At 50.0% G+C, this 18,734-nt stretch overlaps 1 protein-coding gene and 1 non-coding gene across 2 annotated transcripts in view; both read left to right on the top strand.

The window, feature by feature from the left end:
- Nucleotides 1–18,734, top strand: part of LOC103189793 (neural cell adhesion molecule 2) — a 274,085-nt gene that overhangs the window by 120,072 nt on the left and 135,279 nt on the right.
- trnag-ccc lies at nucleotides 7,095–7,171 on the top strand. The gene has a single exon. It is a non-coding gene; the product is annotated as a tRNA-Gly (tRNA).

Raw genomic sequence — 18,734 nt, 5'->3', positions numbered from 1 at the left:
TAAAGTAGACAGTGTGTAAGTGGGAGGCCGTGTATTTGTTACACGCCTGCCCCCACGCTCACTGCAATTACCGAGGCCAGTTGCATCGCATTCCTTATTTCCGACAGTGCGAAAAAAAATCCCACGATCACATTATTTTGCTTTTTGATCGGCATTTCACAGCAGCCGTACTTTATTATTTTGTTAACGCTTTGCATCGTGCGCCTTAATAATAATAGTAATAATAATAATAATCCTTGCATTTGATGCAGCGCCTTAACACGTTTTCGAGAGGTCTCAAAGCGCGTCGCGGAATAGACCGTAAAGTGTAGTGACTGCGTGTGTTGTGGGCGAAACGCGGCAGCCAATTGCTGCACAGCAGCGTCCCCACAAACAGTCGTGGATTGAGTGACCCAAATTTGTTTTTAAAAGCGGTTAGTACCCCCGGAAAAGCGATCCGACAGTCGACTAATAACCGGGTTCCTGGTTACTCACTGCTGGCTAAACAGGCGTGGGGAGAAAGGAAACGTGCTCAACGCTTCTCTCTGCTCATTAAGTCGCATTAAATCCTGCGAAGCGCTTTTGAGACGTCCTCCTAATCATTAGGATTATTAACGTAAGAATGAGTCTAGTTATTGTCTTGCTAAGTTGACGCCCCCCCCCACGCCCCCACCCCATCCTTGTAGCACTCCAGGATGCTACCCCATGGGAAGGGCGCTACGTGTTGTTGTATTAATGTCACGGAGAGAGTTACTGAATTTGAACTAACCTTTTTTTCTCTTCTTCTTCCTCCCTCTCTCTCTCTCTCTCTCTCTCTCTACGTTTTCTGGCCCTGCTGTCGTCCGCAAACGGAACATCCCCTTCTGTGAACTGGAACATGCTCTGTGTGTGTGTGGTGTGTGTGTGCGTGTGTGCGTTGTGCGCGCGTGTGTGTGTTGTTTCTCAATTGTTCCTGATCGCTGCTTCTGACATCCTCCGCTGCACGATAGGTAAGTCAAGTCTATTTCAGCCTTCACCCCAAAGCCGTGCATGGCCTTATTCGGAGTTGTCACGTTCCTCTCAGCCTCCCTGAATCCCCTTAAGCTGGGGGCGGTGGTGGGGGGGAAGTGGGGGGGAGAGAAATCTCTTATCAGATGCCATTGAGAATCTGTTTTGCCAGCTTTCCCCGAACGACCTTTGCTGTTTGGAGCCTTGCTCTCACAGAGCGTCTGTCTAGGTAATTCTGAGTTCAGTTGCAGTGCCATCTGGTTATCTTGGTGGAGGGAGGGCCCGTTGCAGCTTGTACCGGGGTGTGTGTGGCGGTGGGGTGATCTTCGAGGATCCTAGATAACGTGCTGGGTGCTCAAAAAAGTCTTGATACCATCAACCATGTTCTGATAAGTCTTAAGGAAATGGTGATCCTCTAACTCTTGTTTTCAAACCCCTTCGTGCCCTGGCTGGCACCTCTCCCTACCTCTCCGACCTGCTTACCCCCCCCCCCACCCCCCACAACGCACAGCCTTCCCTCAACTGGCTCCGTCCTTTCTGAATGTCCCTCGTGCCTTCCGTTCTCCATTGAAGACCGCGCTTTCAGCCACTACCTCCCGAAACTCTGGAACCGCTCTCCCTCTATCCCTCCTCCTCGCCCCTTCTGTCTCCATCTCCAGGTCGTACCTGAAGACCGTCCTGTTCGACCCTGTCAATGCCCAGTATTGATACACGGTCAACATCTGGGTCCCCTGGTTACCGACCCACCCGCCCGCCAGTGGAAACAGTTTCTCCCTGTCTACTCGATCAAAACCCCTCATAATTTTGATACATCTAATAAATCTCCCCTTTAACCTTCTCTGCTCTAAGGGGAACAATCCCAACTTCTCTCGTTTCTCCACGTAACTAAAGTCCCTCATCCCTGGTACCCTTCTGGTAATGGTCGCTGATATTCCGTGATTAAAGGGGATCTGTATCCGATGCTGCAATATACTGAGGATGGTACAACACTGTAAAGGTGTTGTGTAGATGCTGTGTAGATCACACACTCGCGCACACGCGGACATACACACACCACAACACAACACACAACACATTACATTTGTACAGCACCGGTCAAGGACGTGCATTCGAGCTGGTGGTTGGGATCAGGAGGGGTGGAGGGCAGGGAGGGTAATGTGGGTGTTAGGAGAAAGGCTGAAGGCGCGGTCGAAGAGGAGGGTTGTGAGACGGACCTCGAAGGAGGCGAGGGAGGGGGCGAGGCGGACGGACTGTAGGATGGAGTTCCAGAGGGAACACAAAACACACACACAAGCTGAGACCTGCCGAGGTTAGAGGCATCTCCCACCGTAAGATGAGGGTTTAATGTTGCTTTTGGTCAAAACCAAATAAAGAGGTTCGACATGACCCTGAGACAGTGCGGAGGAGAGCAACTCAGCACAGACCACCTCGCTTGGTATCTGAGGACTTCATTTCTCCAATAACCTGCTCTGGGGCCATCCCAGCTCAACCTCCAGCACCTTGGGACATCCTCCTGACGTGAAAGGCACTATACAAATGCAAGGATTATTATTATTATTATTATTATACGGCAGATGCTGGAAATCTGAACTAAAAACAGAAGTCGCTGGGTACCCTCAGCGGATCATGCAGCAACTATGGAGAGAGGAAAGTGAGTTCACTTTTTCAGGTCTACGATCTGAAACCTTAAGTCACTTTCCTCTTTTCATAGACACTGCCTGACCTGCTACAACAACAACAACAACAACAACAACTTGCATTTATATAGCGCCCCCTCACGCGTCCCAGAGCGCTTCACAGTCCTGGAGCACGTACCCCGAGCCAGGGGGAGTGGGAGGTGACCGTAGGCACGGTCGAAGAGGAAGGTCTTCAGTTGCGAGCTGAAGATGGGGAAGGAAAGGGGCGAGGCGGAGGGATAGAGAGAGAGTGTTCCAGAGTTTCAGGGCATAGTGGTTGAAAGCGCAGCTGCCGATGATGGAACGGAGGGCGCGAGGGACAAGCAGGAGGCCTGAGTCAGTCGAGCGGAGGCAGCGGGTTGGGGAGAATAAGTCAGGAGGTGATGAACGCATGGACGAGTGTTTCGGCTGCGTCTGGGGTACCATACGGTCAGAGGCGGGCAATGTGGCAGAGGTGGAGGAAAGCCGTACTGTCAGGATCCAGATGTGGGGAAGGAAGGACAGCTGGGATGGGGGGGGGAGGTGGGGGGGCGGTTCGAACCTGATGCATAGGTTGTGCCTAGCGACTTCTGTTTTTATTTCAGGTCTAGTCTTTTGTTGGGAGAAAGTCAAACGATGAAATGAGTGTGCGACACATCACATCAATGTATTGAACTGCTCTTCATTTCCTCTTCAATTAACTCATCCGCAGCGATAACGGTCTGACACAATCTGCACCTGATCTGAGTCACAAAGCTTACCCTCTTTATTAAGGTGATGACGGCAGACGCGCACAGTGATCGGAGACCAGATCTTTTCATTGAATTGTTTTGGGAGCAATTTATTTCGCGTTTCTCTAATGAAACGCAGCCATGTCTCTGCACTGACAGCGACCCATCCCATTGCAGGTGGATGGGTGAAAAAAAAGCATAACTTGGTCACTCAATCCACGACTGCTTGCGGGGACGCTGCTGTGCGCAATTAGCTGCTGCGTTTCGCCCACGAAATATACAGTCAATTAATTCACTTCACAGTGTATCCTGTGAAGAGCTTCGAGACGTCTCGAAGACGTGATAAGACGCTATATCGAAAGCAAGGATTACCATTGTTATTAAAGGGTTTTATAAACACGTGAAAAAGCAAAAGGCGGGGTCAATTAGAAATGTAAAGGCAAATCTCGTCACAGGAACAACAACGACGACTTGTATTTATATCGCGCCCCTCACGTGGGGTAGCGTCCCAGAGCGCTTGACTGTGGCGGAGTCTGACCCCCGAGCCAGGGCAGAGGGCGAGGGGAAGGTGACTGTAAACACGAGTAAAAAGGAAGGTCTTCAGATGGGGTTTGGAGGTGGGGGCAAGGCGGTGGATGGGGGGGGTGGGTGTTGAGGGAGAGTGTTCCAGAGTTTCGGGGGGTAGTGACTGAAGGCACAGCTGCCGATGGTGGAGAGAGGTGGGAACGAGGGACGAACATGAGGACGGAGCTGGGCGAGGGGAGGCAGCGGGTGGGGTTGGGGGGAGGTGGGGTGGGGGGTGGTGCGGTAAGCAGGTCGGAGAGGTTGGGAGGTGCCAGGGCATGAAGGAATTTGAAAACGAGTGAGAGGATCTTGAAATCGTTCGGTGATTGGGAGCCAGTGGAGCCTGGCGAGGCCCGATGTGAATGTACGGCAGAGATACCACACACACGCACACACACACACAGACGCACACACACACACACACACAGACTCGCACACACACACATGCACACACACACACACACACACACAAGCACGGATTCGCATCAGGCAAAGCGGTCATTTGTATCTGGAGCCATTGCTGGCCAGGACACAGGGGACAAACTCTGTCCTGTTACCCCAATAGCACGCTGGGTGGGGGGAGGCGGGAAGGGGGGCAATTGCGCGCATCACACGCAGTTGTGGAGTCCTGTAGCTCGGCGGTTAGAGCGCTGGCCTCACAAGCGAGAGGACCCGGGTTCGATTCCCGGGCGGGCAGGGCGAAACATTGGGCAAGTTTCCTTCCTCCAAAAAAATAGAAAAGAAATAATAAACTGGTCACTTCGCTCCACGACTGCTTGTGGGACGCCGCTGTGCGCAATTGGCTGCCGCGTTTCGCCCACAAATATATATAATCAATAAGGCGTTAATATCGAATGCAAGGATTATCATTATTATTATTATAATTACCCTGGCCTGCAATTCCACCGGACCCTGGCTCTCCAGGAAGCTTCGGAAACCACAGGCGCTGTATCAACTGCAAGTGTAGGCATTATTCGTATTGTTATTATTTATACTTAGCCTCCGCTTCGATTTGTCCGCTTATTCAACACTCTGTTGGCTTTGCTTTGCTTTGTTAAACAGTGGCCCTGCAATGCAGAGCCCCTGGAGAAGAAGAAGAGAAAGAGAGAGAGAGAGAGAGAGAGAGGGGGAGAGCGAGGAAACCCAGCCCAGCCCAGCCCAGCCCAGCACAGTGCTGATGTCTTAGGGCGAGCAGGAAAGGTGTTCAAAATTGGCAGCATGAATCCCCGGAAAATTGCTGAATAATGTAATCACCGGCATGGACGAGGCGAGTGGATTATTCGCTTGTGTCAGCGTTTTCTTCTTTAGGGAGGGAGGGTGGGGGGGTGGGTGGGGGGGATGCGCGGGGCAGAGTCCTGGCCTCAACTCCAGTGTGTGTCCTCGTTCGCCGGCCGTAATAAGTCATAAAGTTATTGAAGCTCAGCCGCCTGTGCCGGTTATTTAGCAATCTAATGGGCTGGGGCTGTGTCCGTCCTTATGCTCTCAGTAGGAATATCCCAGGCAAAGTGCTCCCTGCTGAGCAATCAATGAGGGGCTGCGTTTTTTCAAGAACGTTCCTTGTTTGCTGTTCGCTGACGTGTTTGGCTCCAGAAGCATTTCTCTTGACCCCCAAATTATCTCTCCTCCCCCCACCCACACACACACACACACACACACTCACACACTCACACCCCTCATTGCAGGTTTACCCAACCATTCATTCTTCACTTAATAATAATAATCCTTGCGCATGTGAAGGCTAACTCTTCACTTCCTCTTAACGTTCTACAGGACTTCTCTCTCTTCCTCAGAAGAGTGTTTAGGAGGAGGGAAGAGTGAGCACGTGGAGTCCTGTAGCTCAATGGTTAGAGAGATAGAGACTCGCCTCGCAAGCGAGAGGACCTGGGTTCGACTCCCAGGCAGGGGGCGAAACTTTGGGCTAGTTTCCTCACTCCACACACACACGCCCCTGGTTACCCAGCAGTAAGTAGGAACCCGCTTGTTAGTCGATTGGCGGATCGCTTTTCCGGGGGTAATAATTTTTCTTTAAAAAATGTGGTCAATCAGTCCACGACTGTTTGTGGGGACGCTGCTGTGCGCAATCGGCTGCCGTGTTTCGCCCACAAAATATACAGTCAATTCACTTTACAGTGTATGCTGTGAAGCGCTTTGAGATGTCTCGAAGATGTGATGAGTCCCGTGGAGTCCTGTAGCTCAGTGGTTAGAGCACTCGCTTTGCAAGCGAGAGACCTGAGTTCAATTCCAGGCAGAGGGCGAAACCTTGGGCAAGTTTCCTTACTCCACACAGAGCCTAATAATAATCCCTCCAAAACCACAAACAATAATAAATTGGTCATTTTCAATCTACGACTGTTTGTGGGACATTGCTGTGCGCAATTGGCTGCCGCGTTCGCCCACAAATATACAGTCAATTCACTTAACAGTGTGTTCTGTGAAGCGCTTTGGGACGTCCTCCCGATGTGAAAAGCGCTATATCAAATGCAAGGATTATTATTATTATTATTATGAGGCGTTGTATCAAATGCAAGGATTATTTATTATTTCCTTAATTCTGAGGTTTGGGGAAGAAATTGAGGTCCCGGGTATCAAGAGGAGAGGACACAGAGGGGAGTGAAGGGAGTGTTGGAGCACGAGATCCATTGGGTTGCACCTCAATAATATCCAATCCTCCCGTTGTTAATAAATTTCAGCTCAAGGTGATTAATATTGTGCAATCTGCGACTGTGTTTAGTCCTTTTTGTTTCCACCTCCCACTTCCCGTTCCCCCACTTCTCCCTCCCCCACCCACCCCCACAACGCTAACTAATATAACCCTCACCTGGGGAGCGAGACATTGTCGAACTGTTATGAATATTTTCATTATTGTGATAAATCATTTGCTGCCTACACACAATGTCATCTTTGCTCCTTAAGTGGTGTGAAAATTGAGGAATCAATTTAAACCCGTAGAATTGATTTACCTGTTACAGTAAAGGAGACGATTAAGACTGTTTGCTGAGGACAGCGCAGAGCGAAATGCAATCCAGCCTGGCTCCGGGAACCACCATCTCCAGTTACTTAACGCATCAATTCGAACGCACTTAATATGCACGCCAGCCTGGCTCAGGAAGCGCTCTCGCCTCCGAGTCGGAAAGATCTGGGTTCAGGCGCCCACGACGGAACTCGGAGCTCAAGATGGTTCCTGTAGCTGAGTTGGTAAGAAGCGCTCGCTTCCCAAGCGAGAGGACCCGGGTTCGATTCCCGGGCAGGGCGAAATGTTGGGCGAGTTTCCTTACCCCCCCCGCGCACGCTTCCGTTTACCTAGCAGTCACGTAGGAACCCGCTGGCCGGTCGATTGGCGGGATCGCTTTTCCGGGGACAATAATCCCTCCCCAAAAATAAATAAATGAACAAATAAATCATATTGAATTCAGTCACTCGATCCACGGCTGTCTGTGGGGACGCCGCTGTGCGCAATTGGCTGCCGCGTTGCGCCCACAGAATATTGCAGTCATCACTCTTGACAGCACATTCCTGTGAAGCGCTTTGAGACGTCTCGAAGGCGTGCGATAAGGCGCTCAGTCAAATGCGAGGATTATTATTATTATTGATTGTTATAGATGTCTGGACGTCATCGGCCCTGTACCGGTCTCAGGGATTAGCATTATCTTCACAGTCCTGAGCCTTTCTCGCGGCAACAGGTTGTAAATTGAACCACCGCAGCCAGGGTTGCAGGTCTGAGGGCATTGTATTGATTGTCAAGGTGATATAATTTTCTGAAATTAATTTTTTTTTAAAACGGGAGAGCGAGAGAGAGAGAGAGAGAGAGAGAGAGAGAAAGAGAGACGGAGAGAGCTGTCCAGCTAGCAGTGGGCAATCATCTTCTTCGCAAACGGCAAAAATTGCTCCCAACACGAGGCCGCCGTCGGATTCGATTACTTTAAATTCCTTTCAAGCCCCTCGCGGTGATAAAACCAACGTCCCGAAGGGAATCCGCAGTGTTGCGCTTACCGCAAGGCGAGAGCTAAATATCGGGATGAATTATTGATCGGGCCGTTTGCTGTGAGGGTCACTGCGCCTCTGTCCACTTTTATTTTCCAGCTCAGTTGATTTACTTCGCAACACAATACAATGCGAAATTACATTTACACGGCGCCTTTCACGTCGGGAGGACGGCCCAAGGCGCTGGACAGTCGGGGATTTGGACCCGAGCTGGGATTTGTGCTCAGGAGGGGAGGGTGGGGGAGGTAGGTGGACTGGCCAAGTGCGGTCGAAGGTGGGGGTCTTGAAACGAGCCTTAAAGGAGGCAAGGGAGGGAGCGAAGGCGAAGGGAATGTGGGATAATAATAATAATAAGCCTTGCATTCGATATAGCGCCTTATCACGTCTTCGAGACGTCTCAAAGCGCTTCACAGGACATAGTGAAGTGGATTGACTTAATAATAATAATAATCCTTGCATTTGATATAGCGCTCTTCACGTCGGGAGGACATCCCAAAGCGCTTCGCAGAACACACTGTAAAGTGAATTGACTGTATATTTGTGGGCGAACGCGGCAGCCAATTGCGCAGAGCAGCGTCCCACACACAGTCGTGGATTGAGCGACCAAATTATTATTTACTTCATTTACTTAAGGACTCATCTTTGCTTTCGGTCACCTTCCCCCTCTCCCGTGCCCTCTCCCTCTCCCGTGCCTTGCGTCCGAGTTTGCTGGCATGTGTGCCACTCACACAAGCTACTGGAGACAGATGGTGACAGTGGTCTGGCTCAGTGGAATCTGGCTCCCAGTGCCTTGGGGTAGGAAGGAGGAGTTGTCAGGACATCCTTTAGCAGATGTTCAGTGTTATTGGGAGTCGGGGAGTTGGTGTTCAGAGTTGTAGGAAATCAGGAGTTATTGGGAATCCGGAAATAGATATCCGGATTGATTGGGAGTCTCAGAATGGGTGCCTGGCTTTATTGGGAGGAATAATAATAATAATAATAATAATAATAATAATAATAATAATAATAATAATAATAATAATAATAATAATAATAATAATCCTTGCATTTGATACAGCGCCTCATCATGTCTTTGAGATGTCTCAAAGCGCTTCGCAGAATATACTGTCAAGTGAGTTGACTATGTTTTGAGGGCGAAACACGACAGCCAATTGCGCACAGCAGCGTCCCCACAAACAGCCGTGGATTGAGTGAATCAAATTATTATTATTTTATTTTATTTAGAAGGAATTATTACCCCCCCCCCCCCCCCCGGAAAAGCGATCGGTCCAATCGACCAGCAGCCGGGTTCCTACTTACTGCCGGGTAAGCAGAGACATGTGTGGTGTAGGGAAACTTGCCCAACATTTCGCCCGGGAATCGAACCCAGGTCCTCTCGCTTGCGAGGCGAGCGCGCTAACCACTGAGCTGCGGGACTCCACGGGAATCTGGGAATGGGTGTGTGGATTTATTGGGAATCCAGGAACAGGTGTGCAGAGTTATTGTGGATCTGGGAAGGTGAGTCCTAAAGTATCACAAGCCAAGTAGCGACTGTTGATATTAAACTACTCCCTTGTACACTGAGCGGAGAGAGAGGACCAGCGATTCTATTTGAGCAAAGATCTGGCGTGATTGATGTGATGGTCTTTGACCACTTTAGATGAACATTTGCGCCCATCGAGGTGAGCAATGAGTCAACGCTGGGGAACAAAGCACTTCTGTTCACTCCTCTTACTCAATGTCAGCCTTAACCATTGCCCATTCGAGTGCAGCGCCCGTTAGAATCAGAGCAAACGTTCCCCCACTCTACATCGCTCCATCTCCAAACGATGGCATTGACTACAACACAGCAGTAATAAATCATAATAATCCTTGCATTTGATACGGTGCCTGAACTTGTCTTTGAGACGTCTGAAAGCGCTTCACAGAATATACTGTAAAGTGGAGTGACTGTATGTTTTGGGGGCGGAACAGTTGTTCATTTCTTTCACCGGCCTTTTTGAGTATATTTTGCTGAAACTTGGTGGAGTACTGTAGCGTCACAAGCGAGAGATCTGGGTTCGATTCCCCGGTCAGGTGGAATCTTACCTTAGGCAAGTTTCCTTAGTCCACACGCCTCTGTTTACCGAGCAGTAAGTAGGAACCCAGTTGTTAGTCGATTGGATTGCTTTCCGGGTGGGGTGGGGGGTGGGGGGTAATAATCCCTCCAAAAAACAAACAAACAAATAAAACCGAAACAAAATGTGGTCACTCAGTCCACGACTGTTCGCCGGACGCTGCTGTGCGCAATCGGCTGCCGCATTTTGCCGTTTCGCCCACAAAATATACAGTCAGTCCAGTTACCAGTATATTCTGCAAAGCGCTGTGAGACGTGCCAACGACATGATGAGGCGCTACATCAAACGCAAGGATTATTGATTTACTTCCTATAATTTGAGGTCCTATTTCGCCCACAAATACTCGGTCAATTCACTTTGCAGCATATTCTGTGAAGGGCTTTGAGACGTCTGGAAGACGTGAAAAGCGCCGTATCAAATGCAAGGATTAGCATTATTTGCTTTCAGCCATAAAGTGAGCCACCGATTTTTATTCGGGGGATTATCGGCCTATTATCGGACACTGGGAGAAATTGTATTCTCTCTTGTTGCTTTGAGTTCCTGAACGTCCACCTGAACAGGCACGGCAGGACCTCGGCTTAAACGTCTCGCCCGAAAGCCAGTAACTGCGACAACGCGACGCTCCCCCCAACACTGCCTCGAAACCCCAACCTTGCCCTTTGAGCGTCGTCTTGCACACAACACGGATTTAATTCCTTTAAATTCCAATCCACACACACACACACACGCACACACGCGCTTTGTGGGAAAAATAAAGCCCAAGCCAATCTGCAAATGCTTTCACTGCGTCTGATTTAACTACTTACTCAGCAGCCTGATCTGAACCATAAAAAAAAACGCACAGCAGACGTAAAGTGATTAAATATCTAAATCATGCACCAATCTCCCAGCGAATCTTGGCAACGCACTGATGGAGTTGCGAAGCCGCCGCCAAACTGCGAATGCAGAAGGAAAGCTTGCTGGCTCCGGCGTGTTGGGAGTTTTATTCTCGTGGCCGCTCACTCCCCTGTGCCGAACTCTGGCTTGTCCCTCTCCCTGGCGCCTCCCTACCTCTCCGACCTCCTCACTTCTTTCCCCCAATCTGCCACCCGGTCAGAGCCTCTGCTCCGACCGGCTCCAGCCTCCTTGCTCGTCCCTCGCGCCCTCCGCTCCACCTGCGGAGGTCAAGCATTCAGCCACTGCGCCCTGAAACTCTGGAAACTCTCCCTCAATCCCTCCGCCTCACCCCCTCCCTCCCCACTTTCAAATCCCGCCTAAGAACCTTTTTGATCGCGCTCCCGGTCACCTTCCCCCCCCCCCCCCCCCCCTCGCTCTCCGATTAGACTCCGCCACTGTCAAGCGCTACCCCACCCCACGTGAAGCGGGGCTATATAAATGCAAGTTGCTGTTGTCGCTTCACGTCCCCGCAACCCTTTGCCTCACCATCTGTGGGCAAGCTTTCAGCCACTTTGCCCCCGCTCTCCTGAACTCTATTGCCGTCTGACTCCCACGTCTCAGACTGCACTTCCGGCTATCTCCCCCTCTGTTTTTTCCCCCTTTCCCCCCACCTCCCTCCCCTCCGCTTGTCTCTTTTCCACCCACACCTTGCTTCCTATCTTGCTCAGACCTCCAACTCTTCTGGTCTCTTAATGGCTGTAAACTCGGTCACCGTTGATGGTGCGGAAAGGGTGAAACACACAGTCGCTGTGTGTGATTGTAGGTATATACCTGTGTCTTTACAATAATAGTAATCCTTGCATTTGATGTAGCGCCTCATCACGTCGAAACGTGTCAAAGCGCTTCACAGGATACACTGTAAAGTGGAGTGACTGTGTTTTGTAGGCGAACCACACAATCTTTCTCCCCAGCCCCTCGCTGCAGTGCCAGCCTCAGCGCTGAGCTCAGGTTCCCCAATATGGGGGCTTGAACCCATCAGTGGAGTCCTGTAGCTCAGTGGTTAGAGCACTCGACTTCACAAGCGAGAGGACCTGGGTTCGATTCCCGGGTGGGGGGCGAAACGATGGGCAAGTTTCCTTACTCCACACACACGCCTCTGTTTCCCCAGCAGTAAGTAGGAACACGGTTGTTAGTCGATTGGCGGATCGCTTTTCCCGGGGGTAATAATCCCTTCCAAAAAATAATAACAATAAATAGGTCACTCAATCCACGACTGTTTGTGCGGACGCCGCTGCGCGCAATCGGCTGCCGCGTTTCGCCCACAAAGTACACAGTCAATCCACTTAACAGTATGTTCCGTGAAGCGCTTTGAGACGTCTCGAAGACGTGATAAGGCCCTGTATCAAATGCGAGGATTATTATTATTACTATTATTAGAACCTTCTGTCCCCAGAGGCTGTTACGTATAACTGCAAAAGAGGAGGCTGGTGGAAGGGGTGGTGGTGGTTGGGGGAGGGAGGGAGAGAGAGAGAGACTGAGACTCATCAGGTTTTTTAATGAAATGCACTGAGACGTCAGGGTGCGGTGTTTGTTTTTATTTGGTGCAAAATGCCGCATTTATTCTTCTGCTGAATGTGTACTTCGGTCTCGTGTCGTCTGCTCAGCTGAGCTGTCACTTTTGGTGCGTGCGTGTGTGTGTGTGTGTGTGTATTTCTTCCCTTCCCCCTTAGGTGTGTATATTTATACATATATATTTTCTCACGTTATTGTCAACTCACCGTTTGGCCCACAGAATATACAGTCACCGCGGTATATCCTGTGAAGCGCTTTTAGACGTCTCGAAGATGTGATGAGGCACTGTATCAAATGCAAGGATTATTATTATTATTATTATTATTACGTGCCCTGCAGAAGCGCATTGCAACTAAAAGCTCTTACCTCCACCAGCAGCTAGGGGTTCTGTACTCCCCCCCCCCCCCCCAACACCTTTGTACCCCTGTCCCCCTCTCCATGAACCTTCTCCCCCACCCCTCCCCCATTGCGGTCTTGAAAACATAAGACATTTGAGTGTCAGACTGGCTCAATCGATAGCACTCATCTTTGGTTCAGAATGTTCAACACACACCCCCCGCCCACCCCACACACCCTCAAACCCCTGTCCCCCTCCCTCTCCACCTATATGAACCCCCCCCCTCCCTATCTACCATTTAAGTTGAGCTCACTGACCAGTCTGTTGCAGGAGAGACCCTTCATGTTAAACCGAGTCCTAGTCTACCTGTTCAGATGCACGCAAGATCATGTTACGTCTTCGGCCTGGCTCAGGGGCAGCGCCCGCTCTCGCCTCTGGGGTTCAGAAGATTGTAGGTTCAAACCCCCCCGCCCCAGGTCGGGACTTCGAATCACAGTCTAAGATGACTGTGTTGCAGGTGCCGTCCTTCGGAGGATGTGTTAAACCGAGGTCTGCCTGTTCGGGTGGACGTTAACGACGTTAAAGTTTCCTCTCTCGGCGTCCTGGCCGGTAATCCCCCAAATGGACTGGTCACTCGCTCACTCCGTGCATGTTTGCGGGACTCTGTTGTGCACGATTGTGCTGCCCACAAAATACGCAGTCACTCCACTTCCCGGTAATTCCTGTGCAGCGCTTTGAGATGGCCTTCCGATTTGAACACTCCCACGACGGTTTGTGGGACACTGCTGTGCGCAATTGGCTTCCATTAATGCTTCAATTATTCCATCTTCTTCTTTCACACAGGGGAGTCCTGGTTAAATCTCTTTTGCTCGCTCTCTACTCCAATCCCATTTGGTATGTTTTGTGTTTCGTCCTCAAGGTACACAGTCACTTCACAGTATATTCTGTGAAGTGCTTTGAGACGTCTCGTAGACGTGTTGAGGCGCTATATCAAGTGCAAGGATTATTATTATTATTTCCCTACTCTCTCCCCATCGTGTCTGTGCTGGGGCTCGCTCCCCCACTGGAGCTCTCTACTCTAACCCCATTCCCCTGCTTTCTCTCACCCCGTGAATGGAGCGGGGAGGGGAGGGAGAGGGAAGAGGGGGAGAAGTGGGAGGAAGGGTACGAAAGAGGCACGGTGGAGGGAGGGAGGGAGGATAAAGACGAGCGACAGGGTCCGTTTGCGAGCGGTATCCTCAGACCTGCCGATGCGTGAAATTTTAATCAGAAAGTACAAGTACAATAACTCGCAGAACAAACAAGCTCATTACGGCCTGGTATCATTACAAGGATTGAATTCTCCCAGTCGCTGGTGCGATTTGGCACCGTGCCAGGGGACATTAAATCGGTCACTTCAATCCACGGCTGTTCGTGGGGACGCTGCCGGGTTTCGCCCGCAAAATATCCAGTCGATTCGCTTCACGGGATATCCTGCGAAGCTCTTTGAGACGTCTCGAAGACGTGATAAAGCGCTGTATCGTGACCTTCCTTTTTGATCGTGGTTACGTTCGACTCCCCACTCCCTCTCCCTCTCCCCCTTGGCTCGTTGTCAGTGGCTCTGCCACCGTCAAGCGCTCCGGGAACGCTACCCCGTGCGAAAGGGGTTCGGAGCTCAGGGTCGAGGCTGACGCTCCCAGCCCACTGCTCGGGGTAGGGGAGGTGGGATAAGGGGAAAGGGGTTTGAATTCTCCCAGTCGCTGGTGCGGTGGTGGGGTCAGCGTTGTGTTGTCAGAGACGTCGCCTTTGACAAGACATCGGACCTCGTTCCCTTCTGTGTCTGTCGAAGCGGATGTTCAGGATCCTGCAACGCAATTAGGAAGCGTTTCAGGGAACAATAATAATAATAATCCTTGCGTTTGATACGGCGCCTTATCACGCCTTCGAAGCGCTTCACGGAATATACTGTAAAGTGAATCGACTGTATGTTTCGTGGGCGAAACGGGGCAGCCAATTGCGCACAGCGGCGTCCCCACAAACGGCCGTGATTGTGAATGACCAAATTATTTTTTCAATGGATTTTTACCCCCGGAAAAGAGATCCGTCAATCGACTAACAACCGGGTTCCTTATTACCGTTAGCTAAATGGAGGTATGTGTGTGTGTGTGTGTGCGGAGTAAGGAAACGTGCCCAATGTTTCTCCCTGCCCGGGAATCGAACCCGGGTCCTCTCGCTTGCGAGGCGAGTGTGGTGAACCCTGAGCTACAGGACGCCACAATGTTTATGTTTAATACTGTGACATGTAACGCTGCGGGGGAAAGTGTGACACCAAAGTGAAAGGTGTGACTTTTCTGCAATAGATTCGATGCGAAAATCCTGTCTGTAACCAAATCTGGGAGCCATTTTGTGATGGGTATCAAGTGGAACCGATATTCCTGTGAAACACCTCAAACCTGCCCTCCGTTTGCTTGCTCTCTCTCTCTCTCTCTGTGTCTGCCTTTATCTCTTCCTCTCTCCACTCCTCACTGTCTGTCTCTTTGCCTCTCCATCACTGCCTCTTTGCTATCTGTCTCTGTCTCTCCTTTGCTGCGTCTCTGTCTCTTTCAATGTATACGTGAGCTCTAGTTTTCTGTGTGTACATCTGTGTGTGTGTGTGCGTCTTTCTCTTGTTCTCTTTCTGAGTGAGCAAGTCTCTCTCTCTCTCTATCGGTGTTCTGCGTGTGTCTGGCTCTTATGTGTGTGTGTGTCACTCTCTCTGTGTTTCTGTCTGTGTGTCTGTCTGTCTTTCTCTCTCTCTCTCTCTCTCGCTGTGTTTCTGTGTGCGTTCGCGTGGGTGTGCGTCTCTCTCTCGCTGCGTTTCTGTGTGTGTTCGCGTGGGTGTGAGTCTCTCTCTCGCTGTGTTTCTGTGTGCGTTCGCGTGGGTGTGCGTCTCTCTCTCGCAGTGTTTCTGTGTGCGTTCGCGTGGGTGTGCGTCTCTCTCTCGCAGTGTTTCTGTGTGCGTTCGCGTGAGTGTGCGTCTCTCTCTCGCAGTGTCTCTTTCTGTGTGCGTGTGCCTCTCTCTCTCTGTCTGGGTTTCTGTGTGTGTGTCTCCATCTCTCGCTGTGTTTCTGTGTGTGTGTGTGTCTCTCTCTCTCTCTCTCCGCGTGTCTATCAATGTATGTGTTTCCCACTGCTGTGTGTTCGGTCATGACGGAGAAATCCCAGGTTTAAATAATTTCAGAAGGACAGGCGCCTTGCTTGAAAGCTTTAAACTCTGGGGATTGGTAGCCGGGTAGTAAACCTCGATCTTGCGAGAAATTCCTTCGCCATCCTTTTCAAAAACAAAAAATCTTCAAAAACCTTCTTCTCAGTCTCCACTGACCCTGGAGCAATATCTGAAACCCCAAGAATGTTTGTACATTTCATACCTCTCCGCTTTCAAAGCAATGTGGAGTTCAGTAGCTCAGTGGATCGAACGCTCGCCTCGCAAGCGAGAGGACCTGGGTCCGATTCCCGGACAGGGGGCGAAACATCAGTCAAGTTTCTTTAATCCACTCACACGCGCACGTTTACCGAGCAGGAAACGGGTTGTTAGTCGATTGGCGGATCGCTTTTCAAAATAAATCGGCCACGGCTGTTTGTGGGGACGCTGCTGTGCGCAATTGGCTGCCACGTTTTGCCCACAAATTTACACAGTCGATTCACTTTACAGTATATCCTGTGAAGCGCTTTGAGACGTCTCGAAGACGTGATCAGGCGCTACATCATACGCAAGGATTATTATTATATATATATATATTATATCCTCCCGATGTGAAAGGCGCTATACAAATGTAATCTTGTTGTTGTTATTGCTGTTATAAAGCCACATCACGCCAGCCTTTCCTTCCATTTGGCTCTCGAAAGAACCCCTTTTATTGCTGCTTTTATTTTACTTTTAGTGCTGCTTTTATTCGCGTCGCTCTCCCGTTCACACTCGCTCGCTCTTCGGCTCACGCTTCCGTGTTATCAAGCGCGGAGTTTTTGTATCGATCCCGGATTCTAATCCTGACATTTGATTTGGCTCCTTTATCGCGTTGTCGAAACACCTCGAAGCGCTTCCTAGGATTTACTGTAAAGTGACTGTGCATTTTGTGACATGAACGCAGCAGCCGATTTTTGCCCATGGCAGTGTCCCACGTACAGCCATGAAGTGAACGGTCAATTTGTTCTGGGGGAGTGTTGGCCTGGACACTGAGCGAGAGAGAAAGAAACTCCCTTCGCTGTGGGAACGGACATTTAGAAGATAACTAGGAAGGCCCAAGGAGTCCTGTAGCTCAGTGGTTAGAGCACTCGCTTTGCAAGCGAGAAACCTGAGTTCAATTCCAGGCAGAGGGCGAAACCTTGGGCAAGTTTCCTTACTCCACACAGAGCCTAATAATAATCCCTCCAAAACAAAAAACAATAATAAATTGGTCATTTTCAATCTACGACTGTTTGTGGGATATTGCTGTGCGCAATTGGCTGCCGCGTTCGCCCACAAATATACAGTCAATTCACTTTACAGTGTGTTCTGTGAAGCGCTTTGGGACGTCCTCCCGACGTGAAAAGCGCTATATCAAATGCAAGGATTATTATTATTATTAAGTGGAGAAAGGAATTAGAGGGCGCTGGGAAAGAGCAAGGAATTACGGGTTAGGATTGAATGGAGGGGAAAACAATGACGCTGCTACACAGTGGATCGACCGGCCTCCCAGTTGTCTCCTAGTTTTGTGGGTTTGAGACAGAGAGCTGGTGTTCGAGCATCTGAGCCATACTGTATATTTCGCCCGCAAAATACAAGGTCAATTCACTTTACAGTGTATCCTGTGAAGCGCTTTGAGACGTCTCAAATACCCAATAAGGCGCTATTAATCAAATGCTAGGATTATTATTATTATTATTAATTAATTATTATTATTAATTAAGTATTAATTATTATTATCGTTATACAGTGCTGTATACCATTAGCAGGCTAGAGCTACAGTCACTTCACTTTACAGGGAATCCTGTGAAGCACTTTGCTTCTTCTTGACTGTGACAAATTCAACAACAACTTGCATTTGTATAGCGCCCTTCACACCGGACGGTGTCTCAGAGCGCTTAACAGTGGCGGCCCCCGACACCGAGCCAGGGGAAGGGGGGGGTGGTGACCGTAGGCACTCTATCAAATGTAAGGATTATGAAGGATTATTATTTTATTATTATTATGGGGGGGAGAAAGGAGCAGGTTTGTGGAAGAAGACTTCTGGGAGGATCTCAAAGAAGACAAAATACACAGTCGCTCCACCTCACAGAACATTCTGTTACCGCTTTGAGACGTTTCAACGGCATGTTAAATCGTTCTATCAAATGCAAGGATCATCATATTATTAAGAAGGCAATCCAAATTGCGGGAGGTTGGTGGTGATGGTGGTGGGGGGGGGGGGGGGGGGGGGGGGGGGGGGGGGGGGGGGGGATGTGGGGGGGAGGTACTTCAAACCATGATTTTACCTCATTCCTTAATTAAGGAACAGAACGTGTGGAGAATTGATCCGATTTTGATCTCGAGCTTTTGTTTCTGCTTTCAAAGTGAGCTTGTTTGGTTGCGAGCGGGAGGTCAGTGGAAGCGGGGATGGGGGAATGGTGGCTGGGGGCGGTGGGGAGATGGTGTGTCGAGCAGAGATGGAGAGAATAACTAAAAACCTGTTTGATCTAATAAAGGTGAGGAGATTTCTCCCTACCCACCAGCCCCCCCTCCACCCTCCACCACTTCTCTTTCCTCTGTTTGGCCCTCAAGGGCTTTCTTTGATGTTGCTGCAGTTTGGTGTAGGCTGTGATCACAGCCAGAGCTGATTTCTGATCAACCCGTCTCTACCTCTGTAACCGGATCTCTGTAAACTCACATCACCCCGAGGAGTCTTCAGACTTCAAAAGGCCCTTCTCATCTACGTCAGTCAAGCAGATCGGACTGCTCAGATAGTAATAATAATATAGTAAT

This window comes from Callorhinchus milii, unplaced genomic scaffold (genome assembly GCF_018977255.1).
Source record: "Callorhinchus milii isolate IMCB2004 unplaced genomic scaffold, IMCB_Cmil_1.0 Scaffold4, whole genome shotgun sequence".
In the NCBI taxonomy this organism is placed as follows: domain Eukaryota; kingdom Metazoa; phylum Chordata; class Chondrichthyes; order Chimaeriformes; family Callorhinchidae; genus Callorhinchus; species Callorhinchus milii.
Note: the sequence above shows the minus strand (reverse complement) of the source record. Positions and strands in the feature narration are given on the sequence as shown.